The sequence below is a fragment of the Ruditapes philippinarum genome, unplaced genomic scaffold, assembly GCF_026571515.1.
Source record: "Ruditapes philippinarum isolate M1 unplaced genomic scaffold, ASM2657151v2 ctg584_1_1_1_1, whole genome shotgun sequence".
NCBI classification, from domain to species: domain Eukaryota; kingdom Metazoa; phylum Mollusca; class Bivalvia; order Venerida; family Veneridae; genus Ruditapes; species Ruditapes philippinarum.
The window spans coordinates 229,988-255,665 of record NW_026854286.1 but is presented as its reverse complement, the minus strand read 5'-3'; the positions used below and the strand labels follow the sequence as shown (position 1 = coordinate 255,665).

Sequence of the window (25,678 nt, the reverse complement as noted above, 5' to 3'; positions counted from 1 at the left end):
TGGTTTGCCCATTTACACTGACTGGTTTGACCATTTGTACACTGGATGGTTTACCCATATGTACACTGACTGGTTTGCTCCTTTGTACACTGATTGGTTTGCCTTTTTGTACACTGACTGGTTTGCCCATTTGTACATTGACTGGTTTGCCCATTTGTACACTTATTGGTTTGCCAATTTGTACACTGACTGGTTTGCTCATTTGTTCATTGACTGGTTTGCCCATTTTACACTGACTGGTTTATGTCTGCTGTATTGGCTACTACAGTTCAAATAGTTAAAGCAATGCATATAACCTGTCACAGGTGCGATATCTCCAGTAACATGTCATATATTTACAGCATATGTATTCAACTCTCTAACCTCTAAATGAATGGATGATTTATGGTTATAATAAGAAAAATTCTGAGAATTTTATATAATACTAGATATGTCATAGATTTTATTTGAGAACATAACTAAAATTACTTTTATTGATACTGAGTGTTTAAAAAGAAAATTGATCATTTCCCAGCAGTCATTTTTAGCGAAGAAAAAGTTGATATAATATGTGTATCACCCTTTCATGTTGTTGGTTAACATTTATGTTTATGTCCATTTTCTCAGAAACTTTAATAGCTATTTAGTTCAAAATTGGTATACATGTTCATTATTATGTTAAGACACCATTTCAAAAGGGCAGATAATCTTGAAATAATTTAGTTTTAAAAAAGTTATTCCTCCCTTTTCAACCAAGGATTTTATGCCCTGGTTACCCTGTTGTTAAGGTCTGAAACTGTTAACTATTCGCGTCAAATTTTTTGACATGATGTTCACTTTCACAACATGAAGGACAGATAATCCTAAGTGTTATTTTTAGACAGTAACTGTTATGGCACAAACAATATTTTGCTTATATTTTTATGCACCTGGTGGTTCTTCCATCTGTTAATCATTTCACTTTTAAACAGAGAGAAAGAAATTGAAACTTCTTTAAAGATATGAGAAAATGTGCAGAGCACAGGTTTGACCTTCCTCATGTCAAGGTCATACTAAGTCATTATGTATGAATTTCAACATAATTTGTTCATTCCCTTGGTAGCTTTTGAATTGATAGAAGGAAATTAAAACTATTAGGCAGAAATATGAGTTATAATGAGACAGTGTGCAGATACAGGATGGCAACAGTAACAACAACCTGATAGAAGCTATAGCGCGACATCAGATACAGGTTTTGGCCCCACAATATATGGAGACTTTAAACAGGAAAACAGATCTAAGTCTTCTTATGAGCTTGACTTTTTGTGGCGCTATTGCTTCTATCAGGTTGTTGTTACAGTTGCCATCCTGAAACAACATTGGCCACTCTTTTTTCTATTTCTTAATTGATTGTCTTTGTATTTGGACTTTTTTTGCTATTTCTTAATTGATTGTCTTTATACTTGGACTTAAATTGATTGTCTTTATACTTGGACACAACAGCCCTTTGGACAAGACCTTCAAAAGACTAGTAGACCAGACTAAACTTAGCCTTGGCTTATATCTTCAAGGTCAAATAGGTATATTTTGCTTGGTTTTTGCTATTATTGGCTATAACTTTGTTATTGTCTTTATACTTGGACACATCAATCCTTTGTACAAGACGTTCAAGAAGACTAAATTAATAATGACCTTCTCTCATCATTGACCACGATCTTGAAGGTCAGATTAATGAAATTTGCTTTTCTTTTGCTATAATTGGCTTTAACTTTATTACACCCTTACCAAACATAGTTCGGGGAGGACTATATAAGAATCACTTTGCCCTGTCCTGTCCCCTCTTGAGAACTGGTAGAGATAATAATTTGAAACTTGGAACATCAAAGCAGCATGTCTTAAGTCAAGTTTAACAAACTCGGAAAGTTAGTTTGACATAATTATGCCCCTATCTAACTTAAAAAATATCCCAAAAATGTACCAAAGTGTTGATAGCAATATTATTTATTAATTTTATTACTGAATTGTCTTCAAAGTTGGACACAACAATCCTTTGGAGTAATCCTTAGAGTTGATCACACTGACCTTGAATTTGAGTCATAAATGACCTTGAACTTCAAGGTTAAGTTATTGAATTTTGCTAATTTTTCTGTAAGTGGCTATAAGTTTGGATTGTCTTCATATTTATTTCAAACATTTTTACACAAACATATATTACATACAATCATTTGTTACATAATATACAATGCTGAAAAAGGATTAGATCCAAAAGCATACAATGCTTATAAAGGTGTCTTCATATTTAGACACAACATTCTTTAAGACAGACCTTTCGAAGATCAAACTAAATCATCCTCTAAAATGACCTTGACCTTGAAGATGTAATTATTGAATTTTCACTGTTTTTTGCTATGGTTGGTGGTAACTTTGTTATTAAATAATGTATGGAAATTATTCATACTGAAACAAAATGACATATCAATGCAAAATTGTAATGCATCTGTGTGTGTGTCAGGTTTCATAACTTGGATAGTTTAATTTTGATATAATTATGCATCTTTTTGTGCCCCCACTTTAGTGGCGGGCATTTAGATTTACCCTTGTCCGTCCTTCCGTCCGTACGTCCGTTCACTTTTGTGTCACACGTAACTCAAAAAGTATTTGACCTAGAGTCATGAAACTTTACAGGAATGTTGATCAGCATGTGTAGTTGTGCACCTGGGTATTTTCGTCTGGATATTTTTAGTATTTTTAGAGTTATTGCCCTTGATTTAGTAAAACTTTGCAATTTTCAACTTGTGTCGCATGTAACACAAAAAGGATTTGACCTAGAGTCATGAAACTTTACAGGAATGTTGATCAGCATGTGTTGTTGTGCACTTGGGTCTTTTCGTCTGGATATTTTTAGTATTTTTAGAGTTATTGCCCTTGACTCAGTAAAACTTTGCAATTTTCAACTTGTGTGGCATGTAACACAAAAAGGATTTGACCTAGAGTCATGAAACTTTACAGGAATGTTGATCAGCATGTGTTGTTGTGCACCTGGGTATATTCGTCTGGATATTTTTCGTATTTTTAAAGTTATTGCCCTTGACTTAGAAAATTTTGCGATTTTCAACTTGTGTCGCATGTAACTCAAAAAAGGATTTGACATAGAGTCGTTAAACCTTACGGGAAAGTTGCTCAGCATATTTAGTTTTGCACCTGGGGTTTCGCTTGTAGATTTATCCAGTATTTGTAGAGTTATTTCCCTTGACTTAGTAAAAACTGTTTCATTATGTTGTTATTTGTTCCTTGAGTGCTTGAGTTAGAATCAACCAGCTTTACAGGAATAATGATCAACATCACTAAAATACAGAGATAATGATTCACATCACTGTGAAGCTATGCACCTGGGACTTTGCATGTGGATTTTTTTTCAGTTTTGTTAGAGTTATTGCCCTTGACTTACAGAAGTATAAATTTGCAATTTTCAACTTGTTCATGCATAGCTCAAAAAGTATTTCACTTGTAGGCCTGAAAGTTTACAAGAATGTTGGTCAGCATGTGTAGTTGTGCACTTAGGGGTTTGATTGTGATTTGATTCAGTAGTTATTGCCCTTGACTTGTATTGTGCATATCCCAAAAACTATATGACCTAGAGTCGTGAAACTTTGTGAAAATGTTGGTCAGCATGTGTAATTGTGCACCTGGGGATTTTCTTGTATATTTATTCAGAACTTTAAGAGTAATTATCTTCAAAGATATTTGAGTATATTGCTTTGCATTTGTCTGTTGGTCGGTCAGTCGGTCCATAGACCAAATGGTTTAGGCTTAGGAAATTCAAACTTTCTATGGGGATTGCTCATGACCAGAAGATAACCCCTATTGTTTTGAGGTCTTTAGGACAAAGGTCAAGGTAAAGTTGACCTTGCATGTAAAATGGTTTCCAATTAATAACATAACAACTCATGGAACTTTAACCTTCAAACTTCACAGGTGCATTGGTCTTGCCTTTAGATGACCCCTATTGATTTTGCGTTCAAGGGGTCAAAGGTCAAGGTCACATTGACCTTTATTAAAAAACGGTTTCCTTTCAATAACTTGAAAACTCATGGGCTATTGGCCCTCAAACTTTTTAGGTGCATTGGTCTTGGCAAGCAGATGACCCCTATTTATTTTGGATCAATGGGTCAAAGGTCAAAACGGTAACGTTGTAGGTAAAAATGGTTTCTGATCAATAACAACCCATGGGCCCTTGGCCCTCAAACTGCATAGGTGCATTGTCTTGGCCAGTAGATGACCTCTATTGATTTTTGGGTCAGGGGGTCAAAGGTTAAGGTCACATTGACCTTGTATGTTAAAACAGTATCGTATCAACAACTTGACAACCCATGGACCCCTGACCTTCAAACATCACAAATGCATTGATTTTGGTCAGAAAATGATCTCAATGGATTTATTGGGGTCAAGGGGTCAGAGGTCAAGATCACATTGACCTTATAGGTAAAAATAGTTCTGATCAATATCTCAACAACTCGTGGGTCCTTTCCCTTCAAACTTCACAGGTGCATTGGTCTTAGCCCGTAGATACCCCCTATTGATTTAACGGTCAAAGGTCAAAGTCACATTGACCTTGTACATAAAAGCAGTTTCCGTCTAATAATTCTAATAACTAAAGTTGGCTTGATTGATATTTTTTTTATTAAACTATGAATGCTTTTGGTATACACATTTCAAAGTCTAATGTAATATAACAAATTGGCTGTCATTAAGGAGGCCTGCATGATTCATAACATACATGCATTATATTATTTGGTAAGATTTGTGATAACTTTGTCATAAAATTGCTGCATGCAACCTTTACAGTCACAATGACCTAGTGTCTAGTCATGATCAGTAGATAACCCCTATTGATATTTTGGTCATTAGGTCAGAAGTCAGTTACAATTACCTGACTTCATGACTAATTGGCTGCCGATAGGGGGCATACATGTTTAACAAACATATCTTATATTAGAACATAAAATTATATTGTATTTGTAGGTTAAGATACATATTGTTTGTTCATTCAAAATGACTAAAATAAACCCATGGTCATAAAGTATGTATGCACTGATAAGAATATTTAATATTGAGACCACTCCACAATTAAGACCACTTTGGTCCAGTCCCAATGGTGGTCTTAATTTAGGGTTTTTACTGTACATATTGCCATCACAAAAGTACTCAAAATGTGCTCAGGTGAGCTTAGATAACAGTCCAGGGATTTCATTTACCAATAGAGTGCCAATGGTTTCTCTACATAAGATGTGTTACTCAATAGAGTTCTTCAAACAGAAAATATTGGTCAATTGATTCACATGAAAACGAAAGTATTGGCTCATAGGAAAGACAATTTAAAAAATTGGCCAATGAAAATAATGCATGCCCAATGTTGCAATGGAAAATACTGGTCAATAATTAAATTGATTAAGAAGGAATTTTGCAAAATATTTTATTGAAAATCATAACAGCTAATGAAGAGTAAAAAACCTATTTACCATTTTAAAGAAAATAGCCTACTGTTAATTTGAAGAAGAAAAAAAAAGAAAGAAGAAAAAACTGTAATGTTGCATATAAGGATGGAAATAATAGATAGTTGATAATTATAATGTGATAAAAAGTTTTAAGAAGATATTTTGACACAGTATATAGAAGTTTAAATTTATGTGGTAGTTTGCTTTTCAGCTCCACCGTTTGTATGAAAAAAAGGTGGAGTTACTGTCATACCTTCAGGTCATCATCTTCAGCATTGGTTTATCTTTTTGTTAAGGTCCATTTATGAGAAACTATAAAAAAAATAACTTGAAATACCATATTGTTTCCATTTAACACACCTGGGGCATGCTTTTTTAAGGAGAGTTGAAGGGTGTGGGGTAGGGGGCACTAATTAGAATTACAAAAGTGTGTTTTAACATATGTTGAAAATACAATGCAATAATCATAAAAATCATAAATCATTAGATGTACATTCTGAAACAAAAATATTTTGGATACTTTTTTTTGCTCTTTTATTATCAATTGTAAATAAAGGTAATTTTTTTTTCTTCTATAAAATATAGTAGAGGTTGCTAATTATAGAGTTGAAAGGAAACAATATGGTAAATGTTCTCTATGCTTGATTTTCTGAGGAAAAGATTGATATTTTTTATAAATGATAAGTAAAATATTAATATGGTGTTATTTTTTCTGGTGGTGAAAATTTCAATTGAAAAGTCAATTTTATGTCAATACAATCAAATATTATTATTAAATGCTTTTCAAGTAATTGTTTGTATATCATGATGACCACCTAAGTCTGTTGTCAGGGGCAGGGGCAGATAAGTCTGCCAAGTATTTTTGCAGAATTATCCTTTCTTGTTTTCTTTATTTAAATATACTATACAGAACAGAGGGATGCTTAAAGGCACAGTTCTTGTTGAATTTTTAGATGCGTTGTCACATTGATCTAATACTTGACAAAAAGTTACTGGACACGTTTATTTCTCCGGCAAGTTAGATAGCCCAGCAAATCTAACACAAAGTGGTGTATGCCATAACGGTACACCCGGTATATATATAGAAAAACCCACCTTGCACATGTGCAGTGTGTGCAATATTTATACTGTTGCCAGCTCAATTTCAGTGTTTTGGTCTACAATTACTTATCATAAACATTTTACTATATCAAATTCATATGTTTTCCAGTTTCAAATTTTAATTACATTGTTTATGGCAAACAAATCTAGTGGACAAGATATGAAATTAAAAATTAGCAAGAGCTTCACAAATGATACAGATTTACTGAATGATAAAGACAAAAAATTAATACATGTATATTACCTTGAACAAAGCAAATCTTATTTGCAGAATTTTATTAAGACAAAACACGTTTTATCCATTGGCAGAAAGAAAGGGACTTTTTATCTGTAGCCATAAGCATACATGCCATAACGTCCCGGATGCCCGGGATTGTCCCGGAAATCGGATGTCTGTCCCGGAGATGTCCCGGGCATCGATTTGATCCCGGAAAAAAAATCATGATATTTTGCAAAATTTTCATAAATTTTCTTAAATCAAATCTCGCACATTTCACCTCTAGATCGTAAAACATAATCTGACCTGGTACACATAATACACAGGAACGTTGACACTTACAAGTTTACAATATATAGCCCCCCAATTATCGACTGTCGATTCCCCTCGGCAATAGATTCTTCATGCATCGGCAATTAACATTCTCTGTTGAATTCGGCAGCGTTTAATGGTCGGGTTAATTAATTGTTTACGGCCCTTAACAATTATCGTTTATCCCCGATAATCATTAATTTTTAGATCAATCGCTAAATTGCCGAAAGTCTAATAATTACAAACAATGTAAATATATCTATCAAATAAAAAAAATAAAGGTGTCAAATAAATCACCTTGCTGTGTTTGTTTTTATGACTGGAAGAATTGCATTACGTGACATGTAGTAATTATCATGACTTTAAGATATAACGGGCGAACAACATGGCTGCGCCCATTCACCGGGTTTATAACTTACAACTTACTTGCTTTTAGGGAATAATGAATTAAATAAAGAAATACTTTTAAAATGATCAATATGTCGACCTAAAAGACAACTTATAAAACTAGTAAGTTAACTGTTTATCATTAAAATTCAGGAGAAAGTCGTCCTAATTTAATAACGTTATACGATTGACATCCCCCCCCCCACTTTTCCACAACTGCCTACACATCCATTATTGCCGCGATGAAAAGTGTCCCGGAAAGCTGTCCAAAAATTATGGCATGTATGCCATAAGAATTCATTGAGAAAGTCAATGTGCTCTAAAACACAAGGTTTCACTGTATGTTTTTATATAATTATAAGGGGGGAATAATCTATTGTAAGTTAAGCATAATTATTACTTGCTGAAAATTACAAAAATAAATAAGGGTTACTTGACCAATTAAAACAAAATACTCTTATTTAAAGATTTTGATAAAGATATTGACAACATTGGTGGTATAATTCTTTGAATGTTGGATTACTATGCTGAATAACTTGTATGCTGGACAACATTTTGAATGCTGGATATCTTTTGAATGCTAGATAACTTTTGAATGCTAGATAACTTTTTGAATGCTGGATAACTCATTGAATGATGGATAACTTATTGATTGATGGATTACTCTTTGAATGCTGCATAACTTGAATGCTGGATATCTCTTTGAATAATGGAAAACTATTTAATGCTGGATAACTCGAATGCTGGATATCTCTTTGAATGCTGGGTAATCATTTGAAGCTGGATAACTCTTTAATGCTGGATAACTCTTTGAAAGGTGTATAGCTGAATGGTAGATATTCTTTGAAAATTTGAGTGGTAGAATGTTACTGCTAGAGGCGAAAATAAATTTTCTTGAAGTTCTATTATTCTATAAAGAACCCTCTTTAAGTAACAGTTGGACAGCTTCAGAGTTAAAAGTTTGGGATACAACATCATCAGTGTAAGTTACCAAATGAATCATTTGAATTTAAACCTTACATTAGCTACCAGTAAAATAATATAAATGATATATAAAACCAAATTTGAGGAAATGATATGAGAACTTTTTATATAAGCATATATTTCTGCATTATTCATAATTTGAAAATTTGGATTTCTAGGTTAAGATGATTTATATGATATATCTGAATGTAAGTAGAAATTAATTTTCCATTTAAAATATGTTTTTTTTAACCTTTTTATCTAGTACAGTATAATTTTGGTGTTGATATAATTCTGTTGTTTTTTTTTTCTAATACTTTTTATTTATTATTATTTTAAATCATAACTTATGAGTCATTATTTTTGTGAAAACATGAAGTGAAAAAAGTTTTAAATTATGAAGTTTTTGCTTTTGTTTTTTTTCTCCAAAGATTCAAGAGAGCAAAAAATTTCTATAATTTTAGAGATTAAAGTTGCAACAACTACAAGCATTATCATGACTTTTCATTTATATTTTTTTTGCACAAATATATATTAAATCTATTTATTTTAAAATATAAAACTAACTGCTGGCTACCCAGTTACATTTCACAGACTGTGTATCAGGTTTTCCAGCTGATATACCAAAAAGCTTCTGTTATTAAAACACAGGTATACCAGTCTACTGTATATTTGTCGTCTGCAGCTCAAGAGATGTTTTGCCCCTATGCTTATAAACAGATATAAAACATACGTTAGAGCGAATTGCCTTGATCATTAGTCGATTACTGTTAACGGGACTATCGGAGGTAGTTTTTTATGCTTTATTTACTTTACATATTACTTTTTTATACCATCTTTAAGAAACTTAACCCAAATTAGTGTGAATTCGGTAAGGATATATATTTTTTTCTTGTTTATTGATTTTTTTTGTGTGAGTTTTTAGCTATTTTTTTCCGTCCCTGGTTTGTTTAATATTATTATTATTATTAAAATTGATCGGTCGCGAAGGTGATGAATAGTTTTGAAGGATTTTAAAATTAGTGAACAAGTATGGATTACTTTAAATTCAGAACATGGATTTATTAAGCTCTTGTTAAATTTGTGTTATTTTATTTCACGTTAGTAAATATGTAAGTACATAATGTTCTTGCAAAATTATGCAAAAGTATTAAGTTTTTTTGGCATTTGTAAAATTTTAGGAAGACTAAATTTTTGTGTTTTAAATAGGTAATGTGTATTAAATTTTAATTCCCTTTTTGCAAACAGACTTTTTTTAAAATTTTTGGAAAATTGTAAAAATTTTTTTAAAAAGCTTATGTTGTATTGAAAAATACTATTTATTTATTCACATAAAATTTTAAAATTTTTTTTCCCCCAAAATTTTTTTTTTGTAAAAAAATTGAATAAAAATATTCTAAATAACGGGGGGACAAACAAAAAATTTTTAGTTTGAAAATTTAATTCTACAAATAAAAAGAGTATTTTAATTTTATCCTTTTTTTTTAAAAATATTTTTGGGGGGGAAAAAGTTGAAAAGTTTTTTTATTTTTTGAAAAAATAGGGGGACTAAAAATTTAATTATTTTTAAAAATTTTTCAGAGAAAAATTTTCATTTTGGGAAAAATTTAAAAAGAAAAACCCAAGCAAACCAAATCATTGTATTTTTTTATACATAGAAAAAACTGAATTATTAAAAAATGTAATTAAATTTACATACAATTTTCACATGTTTAAAAAGGGGTTTGCAAAGAACCGTTAAGAAATTTTTTAATAAATATGGCAACCTTAAAACATCTGTTTTTAAAAGGGCCTTTTATATGGAATTACTAAAACTTTAACATCCTCGACATAAAAATTTTTAAAACCCCAAATTTTAAAATTTTTTTTTTTTCAAAAATGAAAAAAACCGGGGAAAAAAAATTTTAAATTAAAAAATTTTAAATAAATTTTTTTTAGTAAATTATTAAAATTTTGCAGGGGCTTATTTTTTTGGTACTTACTGTTCCCTAAATTTTTATACTTAAAAACTCCCCTTTGGGGATTTTTTTTAAATAGTAAAAAAACAATGTTATTTTTTTTTTTATTTTTTTAAAAATTGCTTGACTTTGCTATTTTGACTTTATTTTTTTTTATATAAAAAAATTTAAATTTTAGTTTTATTAATTATCAGTTTTTTCAGGTAAAAAAGGGAATTATATAGAATGATAAATTTTTATTTTTAAGGCATTCAAAATACAAATATTTTTTGTAGATTTACAAAAAAATTTATTTTGAAGTATAAAAATTACTAAAGTGAAAAATATTTAAAAAAAATTTTGGGTTTGGGTTACAAGTTTAAAAAGTGTTAAAAACATTTTTGGGCCCTTTTTTCAAAAATTTTTTAATTTTTACTGTAATGTTCAGTTCAATTATTTGAAAAATTACTCTATTGAATAGCCCTGAAATTTTCCCTTTTTGTAAAGCAGTGTTGTAATGAATGATAAAAATAATGAATTCAATCAAAAATTGCTTGAAACATGCAATGCGATTCCAAAAATTTGTAAAAATTGTATTTTTCTCTATCTCTCAGCACACGTTTTTTTTTTTCGGCTTCTGTTTGCTATTTATTTTGATATTTATTTATTTTTATTTAAGCAATTACGGCATCAAGATTGATCACTAGAATTTGCATTTTGCTTCAAATATTTAAATCGCCAACTCGTATATATATAACCGCATTAAATAAATAACGGATATGTATGACTGTAAGTTTAGCAAGAATTTAGTAAAAAAAAACTGTGTTGATAATTCTGCCGTATTTCAATACAATTTCCGTTAAAATTAGTCTGTGTATAGTATAAGTGACAGTTATGATGATAATTTTAATAAAAAAAAATTGTCAGAATTTTTTTTCCTAGATAGTTTGGTTGATTTGATCTTACGGTGGTAGCTTGTAGGAAAAATTGTCCTTAAGAAACCAGTACCTAACAAAAAATTGTCTTTCATTTTATTGTACGCAGCGTGTCCGCGTGATAATGCAAAGTAAAGGTAATATTTGACATATATTATTCATGTATATAAGTAATATTTTTAAATCATAGAATGACTAAAATAAAAAAATATTGTTTATATTTTTTAACAGTTACCAAAGCTTTATTAAAATTTATTTTACTATTTCATATTATTTGAACATATAATGCATTATTGTATACAATTTAACAATCATTGATTGAAATGAAGGGCAGCAAATTTTTGAGGCTCTTTCCCATTTGACAATATTGATAAAATTTACCTAGTTTTAAATTGAGAAAGGCCCAAAATTGTAAAGATGTCCTCTTATCCGCTCAGCCTAATTAGGCATATTGTTTTTTTGTCAAAAACATCATTTAAATACATGTTTCATTATCTAAAAAAAAGTGAATATTTTTGGGATTAGTACTTCAATTTTCAAACGGTAACTTTGTTTATATACCAAATTTAAAAGGCATAGGTTGTTGCAAGAAGCACAAACATTGACAATATGAAGATGCAAATCAATGCAATTTAAATTGACAAGTGATTTTTCTATTGTAATTTATAGAGGATATTCAAGTTTTTTACTATACGTACAGGATTTATTTTCATAGAGTTGTATGAATATATATATTTCACAAGTGGCGGTAGCCACAAGTAAAATATGATGATTTTCATATCACAAGATGAAAATATATCCTGTATATATAGAAAAAAACTTGAATTTTCTGTTTATTATATACTTTTCTCTGTTTTTGACCTTACAAATTTTAAGACTCCTTTAATTTTGTTTATTGGCTGAATTATGAAGAAAATAGACTGACATTAGACACAGTGAAAATTTCAAAAATATGTTTCACTCATTAAAAAATTTAAATTTTTCCCGGTGGAAAAAAAGTAAAAAGAAAATACCAAAATTATATACAAATTTCGATAAATATACAAAAAAAACAAAAGGATTACCGGTTTTTTTAACTTTAAAGATAGGCCCATATTTTTTCCCCCCAAGTTCTACAATGTAAAAAAATTGTTGCAACCTTTTTAGTTTTTATTTAACAAACCCCAAATTTTTTAAGTTAAAAATTTGGGAAAAAGTTCACAGGGGGCAGTAAAAAGCCAAGAAAACCCTTTAAAGATGTTATTAAAATTTAAATTTAAAAAATAAAATTTAAAAATTTTTGGGACCTTTTTTTTTTTGGGGGAAATTTCCTGTTTAAAAAATTTCCTTTAGTGGGAATTTTTTCCCTTTGTAAAAGTTTAAAATAAATTATTGCCAACCCATGGTTGACATTTTTAAAACGTATTTTTTTATAACACACATATATTTTTTCAAAAGAGTTAATATTTGACTTCTGTATAACTTCGGGGTTTTTCTTGGAAAATATATGTTAGGAAAAATTTTCAAATAAATAATTTTTAAAATTTAATTAATTTTTGGGAAAACTTTAATTTTTTTAAGAGGTTTAAAATTTTCCCTTAAAAATTTTCAAAAATTTAAAAAGGGAAAATAAAAAGAAGGGAAAATTAAGGGGGGGGGAAAATTAAAATACATTTTTTATTAAAATCTCTGATTTGACATTAGTGAAAAACATGTTTCCTTTAAATTTTTTAAACAAATGAAAAAATTTTAAAAAAATAAATACAAAAATTTACCTTTTTATACTTTTAAAAAATTGTTTCCTCCTTATTTTTAAAAAGGTTTAAAAAAACCCGTATGTGTATTTTTTATATCCAAAAAAACTTTTTAAGTTTTTATTATTTTAAAAAAGCAAAAAAAACTGATTTTAAATTATTTTAATAGCAAAAATATGTATGTGTAAATTATTTTTAAAAGCAAAAAAAACTTAAAGTAAAATTATTCAAATAGCAAAAAAAACGGTATGTGTATTTTTGAATTTGCAAAGATACTTTTTTTGTAAATTTTTTTAAAATTTCCCGAAAGAATTAATGGTTTTAAAGGAAATGGTTTAAAAATATGAAAAGAGACATTGTCAACAATTTCTGTCCCTTTTTTTTCTTCAAGAAAATTAAATTAAAAGAAGGTTTTATCTTTGGGTTTCAATTTAGAAAATTTCAATTTGGTCTTTAAAAATGGGATTTTAATCAGTTTTATTAAAAAAAAAGGGTTTTTTTAAAAAATTTAAATGTAAATTTAAAAGTAATTTTCGTTAAAATTTTTTTAAAAAACATTTTTTCAGTTTCTCTATTTTAAAATTTTTCTTTTTAACGATTTTTGGCAGGGAATTTTAATTTTTAGTAAATTTTTTTTATTTAAATTTGGGGAACGGAAAAGGGGGGATTTAAATTTTAAGTATTTTTTAGATTTTTTAATTTTCATTTTTAATTTATGCTTTCTGGTGGGTTTTTATTATTGGTTTTCATTATTATTATTATTTTTTAATTTTTATTAAACAGAATTTAAATAAAATTTTAAAGAAATTTTAAAAAAGTAAATTTAAAAAGTTTAAAAATTTTGAAATGGACCAAAAATAAGTTAATTTTCACATTGGGAAATGCACTTTAAAAACAAAAGTAAATTTTCAACAAGAGGTTCCCAAAAATTTGCAAAATTTGCCCTTTAAATGTGGGTTTTCCACCCCAATAAATTTAAAATGGTTTAAAGATTTAATTTTCTTTCAAAATTTTTGTATTAATTTGCACATTAAAAACAAAGAGAAAATTTTAAACTTTTAATTTTATGAATTTTTATTTTTTTTTCCAAAAAAATCTTAGCATTTTTTTTTTTTGGGGTTTTGGGGGACATGGGGAGCTTTTTTGAGGGGATCAGGGGGGGGCAAAAGCTTCTAAATTTTTCCCCGGGGGGTGGGATTCTTTTGGGGAGGAGTAAAAGGGTTTTTTACATATATGATTTTCTAAAATAACTTGCTATTAATACATACATACAGTTTATATAAATATAAAACAAACACAAAACACTAAAATAAAATCTACCGGCTCTATGGACTATGTATGAAAACAACACAACTGTACTATTAAAGTAAAGTGAATTTATTTAGTTTAACTCCCAGAATAGTAAAATGAGTGATCCAATAAAAAATGAAAATCTGAAATAACTAAAACTTTTATTACAGGTTTTAGTTAATTTTTAAAGAAAGAATATTATAAAAGTTATACTTCGGTTAAACATTTTCTTAACTTTCCTTGCAAAAAATACATTTAATGTTTCCATTTAGAAAAACACAATTTTAAAAAAGATGTCTGACAGAAAAGGAGCTTATATAAATGTAATTATACGAAATTTTTAATTAGAAATTGTGATATTAAGCTGTGCAGGTGAGTAATTAATTGAATTTGACTTATATTGTTGTTTTTGTCATTGTGTGTGTGTTTTTTTTAACATAATAATTATAATAGTATACTAGCTAGGGTTGGCTATTTGTTAAAATGGGGTGTTGCTGGAGATGTTTTGTAAAGTCTGTGTTGATTTGATAATAATATAAATGATATGAAATTGAATTTACAGAATTTAAGATTAAGCGGGAATCTTTTCACACTGGTTTCAGCAATTAAAGCAATCTTTTGTGGTAATGAATAGTTACTTATAGTTTTATAATACTTGTTAGTTTTGATTAAACCTGGAATGCATCCCCAACATGTGAAAAAAATCTTGCATTGTCTTTAAGAAGTATGTAGCTTTTGTTAACGTGACATTATTCTCATTTTTTCAATGTCAAATTGAGCTTAATTGACTACCGGTATATTATAATTTATAAAAGCTTGTTTGTTAAAATTGTGATTGACCAACAATTGATACTGGAAAAAGGTTTAGCGTAAAATGAAATATAACAAGACTGCCCCACTTGTTTTATAAATTGAATGTAACAGGTAACTTCCGATGAATATTTACAGAAATTTTTTTCAGCCAGGTGAGATATTTATAGTTTATAAAATTTAAAAGCATTATGGGAAAATGTTAACTTACTTTGACTTCCTTCTGTTCATTAATTATATACCCATGCCACAAATAAAGAAATTTTAATTATAAATAAATATATTTTTCTATATTCTAGAAATAAAGAGCAAAATACATCTTTGTTTTATTCCTCCTTTTGCTGCTTGATATAAATAATAGTACATGAAGTTGGTTATATAAGTGATACAATACAGGTAAAACTATAATTTTTATTAGTTAAAATGACTTTCAATGGATTATATAGCCCAGTATATGATCACTAAAGATGGTTATATAACAAACAATATGTTTTTAAAGGTCATAGTACATGTGTAACCTATCAAAAGACATTTATAGTAATGCTTAACAAATTTATAATACTGTGCAACAACTTTAGAGTATTGCGCAATTTCTTTTTTTGTGAGGAAAATACAAATTTATATATAAATACAGCAGCTATGTATTAATAGATGATATAAAAATCATAAGTGTCATAAGTTGCTTCTTTTATTACCCTACTATTTTCATTTTTCCCTCCACATATTGTAGTTGTATATTTTGGACCTTGATAATCGCAAAATACCAGATAAAATATATAAAAATTCAATTATATCCACAATCTTCATTATGTCTTAAATGCGTTTCTTTATAAGAAAAATACATTTTAGTATAATGATTATGTCAGAAATATTCTCAACAAATTGTTAAATATTGTTAATTCAAAGTAATTGAATATTATGTATTATTATGGCATTCTGATCTACAATAAATGGCAGTTTTGTGTTGAATAGCTCTTGCTAAATTCAAATAAAATAATTTTTAAAAAAATTTACCAGTTATGTTGAGTAAATTGTAATTCGTAATCAATGTTCCAAATGATGAACGCCCAAATGGAATACATTTGAAAAAATGTCTGCCAGCAATTGTCACCTAATCCTTTTCTTTTTCTTTTTTTTCTCTTCTTTTTCTTTTTAATTCCTGGGTCTCTTACAGTATTTCAGGTACTTTTAACATGAACTAGTACAGTTTAGTGAACTAAAAGGCACCTGGTGTCGGGTTTGCCGTACAAGTACGACTCGATACCCAACAAACAATATCTCAGACAGTATTATTCATATGAAAAGTGTGAAGTTATTTTACTTTTCTTTCTTTATTGTTAGCAACAAGCCATGCCTTTGAAAAATCAGGAAAATTAAGCAAGGTAACTTTAAAAAAATTGGGAATATTTAACAAACAAACTTAATAAATCATTTTTTTTTCAGATGATAATACACTATATAATATATTAATTGCTTATTTTATGGGTGATATTAAAGCCATGTATGCTTTAAAAGCTGTGCTAATTTGGCAACTATTTGGTCAAGTTTTAAGAATTTGCTGTGCCAAAGTATCGCAGATATGGACAAATCTTTGATTATTTGCGTGAGAAATCATGTTATATTATGACTTTTAAATAATTTTATAAAAACAAACCTGTAATGTGTGTAATGTCATTGAAATAATTGTAGTTGTTCAACAAATTTCATGAAATATTTTTTTTTGAAATACTTAATGATAATTTCTTTAGTTTGTGTCATTCACAAATTCATTGCAGTCGTAATTAATGCAACTCTCGGTGCATTATGTATCTCTGTTATATTTTTTATATTTAATGCAAACTAAAATGCTAATTTATAATGATATATTATGATTATCGCCCATTACACCCAACAACAATTTAATAAATAGGTTTTGTTGCTAATGAAATTACAGAAGTAGTAAAGTACAGAAATGTACAATTCAGTGTTGTGTTGAATTCAGGAATATTAGTGATATGATCCGCGTCATGACAAAACCAACATAATGGGTTTGCGACCAGCATGGATCCAGACCAGCCTGCGCATCCACGCAGTCTGATCAGGATCCATGCTGTTTGCTTACAAACTCTGTTACAAGTAGAGAAACTGATAGCGAACTGCATGGATCCTGATCAGACTGTGCGGATGCGCAGGCTGGTCTGGATCCATGCTGGTTGCAAACACATTATGTTGGTTTTTGTCATGAAGCTGCTCATATATTTCAGAATATTTGTCTTAATGTATCCCTAATTGCTCCAGCGTTAGGTGGTCTTGACCCCTGTTCGTAACAAAATCATTTTTCCTGCTTCAGCACCATACAACCTATACTGTGTTGGTGTGCTTTAAAATCAAACCAAACAAACAAAAGTATAATAATCCCACCCCCACCCCATCGTCTGTTATCAAAGGATCATGGGCATGTTGTTTTTGTTCTGTCTGTCTGTCTGTTTGTCTCTCTGTACAGTTTTGAACTTGCCAATAGCATCTTCTTTTTATGAGGCAAACATTTATATGTCATAATCTAATTCAGCTTGACCATTGAATGAAGAGGGCTTAATTTTGATTTGTTGCAATGTGATATTGTTCTATAATGTAGTTTGAAGGAACAAACGAAATGTTTTAAGAATAACAAACTATACAAATGCAAGCATGTGAAAAGTTGGACTTAATTTTTCTGATTGGATCATGAATTGACTATTTTGCTATGTTGATATACAAGTGTAGTGAAGCACCATTACAGATGAACTAGGTTACTAGTTGTATTTTCTGATTGCAGATCAGGAAATACAATGCTGACATTCAATCTCTGGCACAGCGCTTCAAGACAAACCTTACAAGAAGTAGTTCTCAAAACAGCTTAAAACTAGCGATGTAAAAGAAAGAAATATTTTTATTTTGTTACAAGTATCCAACAAATTACAATGCATTCAAAGTTTAAAAGTAGCTCTGGCTTATAGAATTGTCAATAAATGCGCAATCACAAATTACGCTGATGAATATCATTTTATTTTTAGTTGCCCTTTACCTGATTGTGCAACCTATTGATCAAGTTTAATGGCAACCTGCTTAAAAGGTCATTATATAAAAGATAGAGTAATATGCTGAGAAATGGAGGTAACAAGAATGAAAATTGTTAAATCTTTTCTCCATCAAATATTCAAACCTACTGGTTAATAGAAACAATAACTATGAATTTAAACGAACATTTGAATAGTCAAAATGAATTTGAATATTCATTTACATCCCTAATTATAACTAATAATATCATTGGTATTTGGATTTCGATATGTATCGATCTAAATGAATTATATATATTTCCATCACTGTGTAGATTTATCATTGATCTCTAGAAATAGCTTAATTGAAATAAACAAAACAACCTTTAAAATAATACTTATTATTACAACAGGTGTCTTTTCCCTTTAAGCTCTTGATAAATTAACTGTTTAAAACCAGTATACATGTACCTACATGTATATATTAAAATAAATATTTTATCTTCTCTCACAAACATTTGCAATTTAAAATAAAAAAAGATTTTTTTGCATTCTTCTTTGTTTTATTGCTAAGTTGCAATTGGTTTGTTGAGTTATATATTCTTATTTTATGCAGACATTTCTTCAACTATACATGTATAAAGTGTATTTTGCTATTACTGAAACACCAGTAAGATACATGAACACGAAGATTGAAAGCAGATTGTCCAGAAAACTGGTTCAAAACCAGTAATTTGCACAAATTGAAACTATCTGTTGAACAAATTTATAGAATGTTCCTAACCATTTCAAGAAAGATTTAAATTTTTTTTGCAAAAAAAGAAAAAAAGAAAATCAAAATATATTGATTATTTATCCCTTAAAGGTATTTCTCGGATATAATGGGCCTTTAATATTTTTTCAATAAAAAGAAAAGATAACAAAATTTGGACAATAAACTGGCAAAATACAGTCTAGACATTATGTAGTAACATTTGTGTTAATACTTAAACTAACAATCTGACACTTACATTAAAACATATTATGGCAACATGTGCATTATTATAGTTGTTTTAACATTTACTTTAACAAGAAGCATGCTACAAACTAATTTTGAAAAGATGTTTAGATTGTTCCGCATCCAGGACAAAGTTGCCAAAGCCTTTATCATTACAATTTGTCAGACCAATAACTTTAGAATGCTTTGGTCTAACTTCGGGTCCCTAAGATTTGGTGTGGAAGTTGATCCTGATAAGTAACTTTGTAGATTTGATAGTCAAACAGTTGAAGGTTAAAGCTGAATACTTCCAGATAGGCCAAGATATTTCAAGAAAATCAAACTTGAGAAAATCAATCTTGAGAAAATGTACTAAGATTTTTTAGAAAAAGAAAAAAAGATCCAAGATTCTAGTGATATTTTACATGTTATGTGCGATTAATGACTACTTTAGCAGCTACTAGACTATTCATCACCATATTTCTACTGCATGACTAATGCAGTACTTGATATTTTTGCATATTTTGACCTCCTTTTGGTAATACATAATGGATTGTTAGTGTCATTTGTTAGGTGTAAATCACTTTCTTTGTTCATTTCACATAATTTTTCACTTTTAAAAACAGTCTCAAGATTTTCATCAAAATAAGCATGAATCTGGAGGCATGCTGCTTTAAGGTCACTGTGATATTGATAACAACTATTGATGCCACCAACTTATTATAAGAGATTTTACCTTCTGTATGTATGTAGGTGCACTGCTGGATCATTGAAGACATTTATGTATTGCCACTATATCTTGCAGAGTAGAGGTATTTTGTCACATGATTTTACCATTTTACTGTCCCCACAAGGAGTGACCACCTCTGTCCCCACAAGGAGTGACCACCTCTGTCCCCACAATTCTTTTTACTTATGTGGAGCTATTGATTGTATGTATTCTGAAGATGTTTGAAATTTGTTTTTCTCATCTCAAGGTTTTCATTATCACTAGCTGTCTATAAAAAAATGACAATTGACTGTTTGTAAATGGTCATGATATGGATGAAGACTGTAAATTTAAAGGTGATTATAACCAAGAAATTTTTGTTGTTGGTTAAACATGAGAAAAAATATCATTTAACATTTTAAAGAAGTATAATATATAGAAATTAATTGCAATCTATAAAATTGACTGAATATGTTTAATGTGATTAAAAGAATGATTAAACTATGTATGGGGAGCTTTCCTCCCAATAGCAAGTCAAGTTAATTTGGTCATTTCTTAAAAAAAAAGGCTAGTTTTTTAATGACACTATTTATCTATTTATTCATATTGTGACAGATGACCTTATGTGTGTAGATTTTTTAACATAAGATATCTATTTTGTGTGAAGTCAGAACATTTATATTTTATATTTACAAAGAGACTGTGTAGCAATTATCAATATTTTGTTATATCAAATTTGAGCATTATAAATATATCTTCTAGTATAAAGAAACTTTTTTTTTGTGTATTTTAAAGAAGCATGTTAATTTTCACGAAATTTTTGAAAATGTATTTAAAAGTAAAATATTGTGAAGTGAACAAAGAAAGTAATTTACACATTGCAAATAGCACTTACAATCCATGTAAATTACCAAAAAGTGGTAAAAATATGCAAAATACCCCTTTAGTCATCCAGCACAAATAATTTATGGTGATAAATACTGCAAAATCAGTCATTAATAACACAATACATGTAAATTATTACTTGAATCTTTTTACTTTTCTATAAGTCTTAGTACATTTTTCTCAAGTTTGATTTTCCTGAAATATTTTGGCTCTTCTGTAGGAATGCAGCTTTAGAAAATAATCAAAATGATGTCCATTCATTAGGTCTCATTGTTTAACTGTGCCGCTATGATAATGTGAGAGTGACCTTGCATTTTTTGTGTACACAAAAGTTTACAATCTTTATCTGAATAGGTAAAACAGGGTTTTTAGAAGCAAATATAGTACAAATCTAAATGTCTTGATGGCAAAGTTGGCAAAGACATTGGGATGCAAATCAATCTTCTTTTTTTTTCATGAGTTCGAGCCTCACAAGTTGTTTAACTTTTTCCTCCTTTCTTTTAATTTCCCTTTTTGGCTTGCAGCCACGGCTGCAAGCCTATTTGTTTTGGAAAAGTTGTTCCGGTTAGGTGGTTTCCTGCTTACATTTGTTAGTGCATGATTGAACGGGAAACCAGTTGCAATCGTGCCAATCGCAACTTTTCGGCCCTGTCCGTCACTCTTCGGATTTATTAAAATAGCCGAGGTTGTTCCGATTGCAATCGTGACAATTCGGGCGATTCCGTCATACTGCGGAATCAGACGAAGTAATATTACGGAAATCTATTTTAGTTACTTTGGAAATCCCAGTTTGTTTTTCTATTTTACTTGATTCCGTTTAAATTCTTTTTCAAGACGCAAAAGTTAGTTTCTTTTATAATTGGTTTTTGTCTTTATTAGTGTTATAAAATAGAGAATGGTTGCTGTAGTATTATTCCGTCTCCAAAGGGCGGTCCTGCTTACCAAAATATCGTGACCGAATCACGCAGAATATTCGTGCATGGTCAAGTTATATTTAGATCTACTGACAAAGTTTAAACGTCTTGCTGAGGTAATCTAAAAATAGCCCATGCATATCATTAACCTTACTGATCTCCTGTCCATAGATATTTTAGGTGTAACATAGTTGATACATGCTTATTAATTGGTACCACGTAACGAAGTCTTTTAGTGCATTCACTTGTCTCTAAAGCTGCTATAGAAATGAAATTAGCAACTGCCAAAACGAATGACTCTCTCTGCGAAAAAAGTGGAAATGAAATGTCATTGATCTCCACGTGAGAGCCAATGTTAGTATTTTTACGATTGATTATTTTAATAGAGAATAGATTTCGAATCGTTTTTGACAAAAAAATATTCATTTTTACAAAAAAAGTTGCAACTGTTATCGTCGGCATGTTCCCGTTCAGTTATAAACAGTTGACTTCTGGTCCCTATTTACGCATAACCACTGGTGCTCAAACAAATGGGCACAGGTGCTCGTCCAGTCTTGGGCTTACCCTACCTATCCCTTTCAAAGTGAAACTTTTTTTTCGAGAAAAAACTATATAAACCCTTTATGATATACAAATACCGTAATTAAAAAAAAATTGTGATAATAAATTGAAACAAGAAAAAAACCCACAATTTTAAAGGGAAGGGATGATGACACACTGAGCAAGCCTTTCCTTTTAAAAGGAAACTTTATTTCAATTTTACTGAAAATGCAAATGAATTAGAAAATATAGGTAGTTTTATTACAATATCTAATAATTTAAATATATCGTTAATAATATTTTATCCTGTGTAGTGTGAAAAATGCAGTTGTCATAGTACTTGTGCAGTGCACGAGTATTTCGTGCCAACTGAACATTCCGTTAAGTATTCGGTATAAGGTTGTATACCAACTTGCTAGATATTACTTTTGGAAACAAGAAAAATATGAAATGAGAAGTTAATAGAAATTAACACATCACTTAAAGGGATACACAGGCAAAATAATGACAAAAATACAAAAATGATCTTCTGTACTCAAATCACCCTAAAATGACTTTTCCTAAAGTCCCAGCATGAATTTCTGTATAGATTCTATATATTTTGGGTTTGAAGCTTAAATATATTTATATATGTTGAACGAAATTTGGTCGCCAACAGAATCACCGAATAGTTTAAAAACAAGTCATGTGATTTGAACAAACCCTGGAAGTTACTATAACAGGTATTGCAGATATTGTATGATTAAAACAAGTCTAAGTAATTGATTTGACATGTTCTTTAACGTTTCAAAAGTACACAGTAACAACTATTGTGAAATCATAGCGCTCTAACCTGACCCACGCGGGTCAAGTTAGAAAAACACCATTTTATTCTTTATATGGAGAAAAGTTTTGTTCATTTGACTGTTTAGTGTATTCATTTTGATGACATTTACAGAATAATGAATGAAAAATTAAAAACTAAGAAATTAAAATTTTGCCTGTGTCTCCCTTCTCTACGTCAAGAAAATATATTACATATTCGTATTTGATTGTTTATATATAAAAATTATTTTGAGCAAAAGTACAATCCGAACCAGCCTTGCATTGGTATTTAACTACAAAAATAACTGACAACATTACATACTGCATTAAAGTTGACATTTGATCAATTTATCAATATTTCAATTTATATAGCGAGCCTGTGTGCCTAAAGATAATAAACACAATATGATAACTGTTGAACACTGTAATAGTGGACTTGACCGCTGCATCACTTAATAATTATCCTAAATGGACAGTTCCTGCACTATGAAATTCTTCACCAATCAGCTCTCAATGGTGGATCTGTATCTAATGTTTTCGGTCTTTTAAACAGCAGACCTCGGGGTACTCCCTCCTATGAGTTTAAATCCGGACTTTGTGCAGGCCATGATTGAGCAGTTACCTTCACATTGGGGTTTTATCGAGACATTGCCTTATCACTGAAGGTTTCAAGAAGATAATCTATTAAGACATTGCTATTCAAACATACAGTGTTATTCAGACATTTTGCATATTTTTGTCACTTCTAAAGCATTGGAACTTGTTTGAAACTTGTTTTTCAAAAGTGATGGGGACCTTTGTGAATTCACAGTGACCCTAAGGTCTTCCTGCACCATTTAAGCAGAAAGTTGCCATATGACTTACAGTGTTGGGCAACGTTGAACTCAAAAACCCAACACCCTAATCCCCCCCCCCCCCCCCCAAAAAAAAAAAAAAAAAAAGGAAAAAGAAAGAAAGATATTATTGCCAGCAGGCTGTCTATAAGTAAAGGTTTGATTCTACTGAAATGTTATCATTTAATTTTTGTTTTTTTGTTTCAGGTTTGCTAATAGGCAATACTTTAAAGGAACGATTAATACTTGGATAGACTTTCAAGGAGAGAAATAATTTAAAGAACGATAATAATTTTCCACGATTTAGTCCAAACTGCAAAGAGGATGGCTTCATCCATTGGACAAAAGTTAGACTGAGCTGAATGTCATGCAAGGTGATAATGGAAGATTAGAAGAGTTTTGGATGACTCAAGGAGGAACTTTATTCCAGTTAACATAGATACATGTGACCTTGAAGAGTGAAATGGTCAGATTGTTTAATAAAAGGTTTACAAGACTGAGTGACATGTTGATGGTCAGACGCTAAATATTGTCTGCTCACATCAAACAACAGTCTAGAGAGCTTTTGATGACAATGTTTGCTTCTTTTGAGGCAATAAATTATAATTAAAAAATACATATAAATATAAAATAAGACTTGAGAAGAAAATATTTTTGTGTGATTAAGACTTAAAGAGAGTTTAGCGTGAAGAGAAGGACATCTACATATTTGTAACTGGTACCCAAGAATGACCATGTATAACGATACATATGGATCTCCTTGGCCGGGCAACCAGCCTCCTCATCGATGGTTCAGGTAAGATTTTTTTAAATTATATTTTTTATCTATATCTTCTGAATTTTGTAATTTGACTTGTCCCGATCTCAGTTCCATTTTTTGGAATTGTCCATTATTATTTTTGGAGGGTATCAAGATGAAAATTTTGAAATTATCAGTTGGCCAATAGTCTAATAATCTCTTGGTTCCAACTTGTAAAGAATTAAAAAAAATATTATTTTTTTTAGGTTTTAGGAAATGCAGATCATAGTTTTGATATCAGGTCATATTATGATATTGAGTTTAGAATATTAATTTGTAAATTAAATTAGTAAAAATTCTTAGTTATATTTTCATAATTATATAAAGGAATTTTTCAACTAATTCATTAATGATCTTTGAAAAATTAAGGACATGTTTAGTATTTGATTCACAGACATTTATTATAGAAACAAATTAGAGTGTTTATTTAACAAAAAAAGGTTCACCTTTACAATAACCAAAAATAAATTCGCCTTTGCCACCAGTATTGAGTCATGCCAGCCTGTATACAGCCATGAGGTCTGGTCCAGCAACTTTCATCTTGATATACCCAGAATTGATAATGGACAATTCCAAAAATGTGAGCTAGAAAAGTCCATTCAAGAAATGCAGCAGGATCAGGGTTAAAGAAGCTGTAAATATGTTTATGCAATATTGTTGTTTATGACATACTAGTGCCGCTTTTGTGACTCACTAAAAATGGTATCGCACATATATTTTGACATGGCCTCCTTTGCCTTATACATACATAGCGCTAAAATGTGCTTAATGTTAGCGTTATAAATGAAAATTGTTACTTTTTCACTTTAAACAGGTTTTATTTTGGGTATTTGGGTATGTGTTAAATTGAATATTATATTTGTGTAAGTTTGATATTAATTTTATTCGACTTGTTCAATAAATTCAGTATTAAACTTAACACTTATTTAATATCCTTTTTTAATTAAGTGTCCTCCCCTGTTCATGATCACTTAGACGAGTTAAATATCAAATTATACGTACTTGGAGCAATTTCTGTATAATTGTATTGTAATCAAAGATATGGTTCGCATAATTTTTGTGGCAG

General features: G+C 29.7%; 1 long non-coding RNA gene across 1 annotated transcript in view; it reads left to right on the top strand.

The window, feature by feature from the left end:
- LOC132739658 (uncharacterized) overlaps positions 1-24,238 on the top strand; it is a 109,024-nt gene extending 84,786 nt beyond the window's left edge. Inside the window, exon 6 of the long non-coding RNA XR_009627036.1 lies at positions 24,021-24,238. This is a non-coding gene — a long non-coding RNA (uncharacterized LOC132739658). The remainder of the gene's footprint in view (positions 1-24,020) is intronic.
- The last annotated feature ends 1,440 nt before the right edge of the window (positions 24,239-25,678 follow it).